Source organism: Carcharodon carcharias, chromosome 15 (genome assembly GCF_017639515.1).
Source record: "Carcharodon carcharias isolate sCarCar2 chromosome 15, sCarCar2.pri, whole genome shotgun sequence".
In the NCBI taxonomy this organism is placed as follows: Eukaryota; Metazoa; Chordata; class Chondrichthyes; order Lamniformes; family Lamnidae; genus Carcharodon; species Carcharodon carcharias.
This window is the reverse complement of record NC_054481.1, coordinates 44759571-44763758: the sequence shown is the minus strand read 5'-3', so window position 1 is coordinate 44763758 and position 4188 is coordinate 44759571. Positions and strand designations below refer to the sequence as shown.

Here is a 4188-nt window from a genome sequence, read left to right as displayed (position 1 = left end):
GCAGACATGGACCTATCCAACCCTTCCTGTGCACATTCACCCCCTCCCCATTCGCCTTTGCACCCCTTCCCTCCTTTGTACCCCTTCTCCCCTAGAACGCCTTCTACCCCCCCGGAACTCCTTTCTCTCCGAGTCCTTACAGTAGCTCCCCCAGAGACACCCCTCCCACCGCTTAGTCCCTCCCCTCCCGGCTCCTTCCTCCAGCCTTACCTCTTACCTCTTCCTCCAGGCTCACTTCTTCCTCCAGCCTTACTCCTACCCACTTCCTGACTCCTTCCTCCATTCTTACTGCCTTCCCTCTCTGCACCCCTTCCTTCCCCGGACACCCTCCACTCTCCACATCCCTTGCCTTGAACTTTCCACTCCCCTTACACCTACCTCCCCTGATACTGTCTTCTCCCTTGCTATCCCTCCTCGCCCTTTTTTCCTTCCTCCCGACACCGTCATTCCCCTCATCCCAACCTCACCCTATCCTGACACCTTCATTCTACACCCCCAACCTTACCCCCGACACCTCTTCTTCTCACACTCCCTCGACCATCATTCATTGTGAGCAGACCTCAACGCTGACTTTCCACCTTCCGTGAGCTGCTTCGCAGTGGAGCCATGTCCTTGAGAATCCGCCCAGCATGCTGTGGATGTTCCTCCAGTTTGCCGTTGGTGTCAGGCTCCAGCATCTTCTGCTCTTCGGATGCCCGTGATTTGAGCAAGGCCCTGGTGGGTAAGTTCGACTTCTGTCCATCACATTTCTCAAGACGTGTTCTACACTGGTGTGTTTTCTCGCCGGCGTGAGCGGAAGATCCAGCGGGCAAGCCTAATAGTGACATGCTGATGTATTACAATGAGGTTCCCAACATCCGATGGTGGGGAACAAGCAGATGATCACGAATTGGTTTCATGCCATCGTGAAACTGATTGCGCCATATTGTCCACTCACGCCATCAAACACCACCGACACTGGCAGGCATGGAAAATTCCGGCCCAGGAAGTACACCTGCTTGTTCCATAGAGACAGTGTAAAGTAGAATGTGAGGGTACTTGGCTTCACCTACGTTATAGGCTTCCCCTGGACATAAGGTGCTGTCGTCTACACCCACATTGCCTGGCATGTACCCTGTCAACTTTGAAATTGTACAAATATTTCAGTATTTAATCTTTCAGCAACAGTTCAATGTGCTCAACTGTGTTTAGTTGGCTTCTAAGGTTCTTAAAATGGCATTGAATTTTAAATTATGCTTCAAAAGTTAATCCCAGGTTCATAATGACTCCAAAAAATGATTATTTGGCTGTGAGCTCCTAATAAACATAGGGAAGCTGAGATCCAGTAATCCTGGAGAGGAATATTAATCCAAGAACAGCAAACAAATCCTCAATCCCTTACCTTAACACCTAGTCGAGGAGCTCTCTCCCTATATAAGGAAGTACTAGATACCCAAATTTGGCTATATTGGTTCTGACTGTAGTAAATGTGTTAACTTCTTGTCAAGTCATCAAAGGTATCAAATTGGGAACAGTTTTAAAAAATTAATTCACTTAGGATATTAATGAAGATTGGACAAGACAATTAATAGCATCTTAATGTTGAACAACAAAATCACACAAGGTGCTATTAGTAATAAAATATCTCAGTTAAAAATCAAGTTCCCTGGTGTTATTTGTGGGGACTCGTTTCATGTTGTTGCTCATAATTACTAAAAATGTGCAGGAGTAGACCATTCAGCCCTGGAACCAGTTCTGCCATTCATCTAGATCAATTAAGGCACGGTCTGTGTCTGAAGTCCAATTAATCACCTTGAATTCATAATCTTTAATCCCTTTACCTAACAAAAATCTATCAATCTCAGTTTTGAAATTGTCCACTGACCCCCAGCCACAACAGCATTTTTTGGAGGAGAGTTCCAGGTTCTCACTCTGCTTTGTGTGAAGGCCTGCTTCCTTACATCATCTCCTGAGTAGCCTAGTTCTAATATTAAGGTTAGAGCCCTTTGTTGTGGACTATTCCAGCGGAGGAAGTTGTCTTTCTCTATCTACCCAATCAACTTTTTTAATCATTTTAAATGCCTCAATTATATCACCCCCTAATCTTCTATACTCAGAAATATACAAGCCTAGTATGTGCAAGCTGTCTGCATAATTTAATCCTTTTAGTTCTGCAATCTTAATCCTTCATTCATCCCTGACAAAATTTTCTTTGTCTAGTCACCACTAATTGGAATGAAAACCTCATAGTGAGAGATTTTTTTTATTCCCCACCTCACACTGTACACCATTAACTCTTAGCATTGGTTTTCTTTTTCATGGAGTTCAGCAGCATTATCAGAAATGACATTTTAAGAACAATTCTGGCCATATTTAGGACTATTCACCTATAATAACTTAGTATGAAAATTTTCAAAGGGCATTTGATAAGGTGATATATGAGAGGCTTGGTGATAGGATTATGGCACATAGTATGGGACAGCTGGTTAACGGGAACTGGTTAAAGAAAGAGTGCTTATTTGAAATTGGAGAAAGTGGTGCCAATTTTGGAATGCTTAACCTAACTTATCATTCTTTTGACTTCAATCTAATCCTTTTTTCTTTTTCCTATCTAAGCATATTTTGGCAAGCAATGCTTTTAACATTTTATAGGCAAGATAAAGGAAAAGCCCCAAAACAGTTATAATGATGGCAATTACATCCAGTAAGTAAGACTGATAAAATGGTAATTCATTGCCTACAACTCTTAAATGAGCAGCACCTCTGTGTTTTATTGTGTATACAATCCAGAAAGCAGCAAACTCTTTTGGAGCCAGTGGCATATCTCTATGTAAGGCAGACATACGCTTCATGTTCTCTTGGTAAGAAGGGTTTTCTATGACAGTGTTCACAGCCTGGAATATAACTTCCCTCTTCAAATGAGCCAAGTCCAATATGAATGCAACTCCTTGGGCTTTGAGGCACAAGAGGTTATTGCACTGATCACCAAAGACTGGGATACCAACCATGGGGACACCATGATAGATGGCCTCATAAACCCCATTTTCACCACCGTGAGTGATGAAAGCTTTTGTCTTTGGGTGACTCAGCAGGTCATTTTGAGGAAGCCAGTTCATTGTGTTGTTTCCTGACGTTGAGGGCACCAGGTTACCTTCTAAGGGAGCTGTGCCAGACATGCTACAACGTCAGTGGCCAGGGCTGGAGGAAGCATGCCTCCAATACTCCCTAAGGAGAAGGTCACTACCCCATCCTCACCAGAGCTGCCAACGAATTGCTGCATATCAGGGGAGAGGGACTTGCCCAGGCTGCACTGAAACCCCACTCCCCACCCCCCCCCGACGTAAACCAGCTTCGGCATGATTGGCCTTGGGAATTCAAAGATGAAGTCAACTTTCATTAAATAGATACATGCCTTTCAGTAAAGTTCTTCCATTGTAATGTCAATTTGGGGATAAAGCCAGCACAGTTCATCGTACCATGGGCATGTGTAGAACTTGCTCATGAAATCAGCCAGACCATATATAAAAACATTCTGCAATCTGTCAAAAACGTCATTCTGTCATAGGAAAGCGGTGACAGAGCTATATTAAAGTGGAGGTCTTCAATTATTGTCCATCTGCCAAAAAGCACTATTGGGACATCAAGGAAATGAGCCAACATGCCATCAGCTGCATTATAAGGATCCACTAGAACCACATCAAAATCTGCAGCTTTTAACCACTGTGGCAGGGCTTGATCTGTGAACAACACCTTGTTGAGCAGAATCATTATGTCAGAAGTGTGGGAAAATATGAGGACGAGCCCCCAGGCAGCTGAGATACTCAATGGGAAACCATTTCCAGCATAGACTGAGCTGAAGATAAAGTTGTGCAGTTCGCTTTCAGAAATTATTTTACAGGCCCGACCTGAGGGAATGCGGATGTTTCGAGGGTGAAATCCTCAGAGGTTTAATCAACGCTTGTGGAATCGCTGCTGCTCAGCATTGTCACCTCATGTTTCCTCTCCACCAGTTCCAAGAGCAGGGTTTTCATCAGGAGCCAGTGGCTCCATTCCGCGGGGACAGCAAAGATCGTGGCTGCTTCTGTGCTGGAGTACCTTGCAGAAAGTAACTTCACACAACACAGAAAGAATGTTCCAAGAGTTGCAAGTGCTATTTTCAGTCTAAATCTTAAAGCAATTATGAAGAATAAAAACAAAAAAAATGCTGGA

General features: G+C 44.0%; 1 pseudogene; it reads right to left on the bottom strand.

Moving 5' to 3' along the window:
- Nucleotides 1-2561: 2561 nt before the first annotated feature.
- On the bottom strand, nucleotides 2562-3747 carry LOC121288372 (annotated as a pseudogene).
- Nucleotides 3748-4188: the final 441 nt, after the last annotated feature.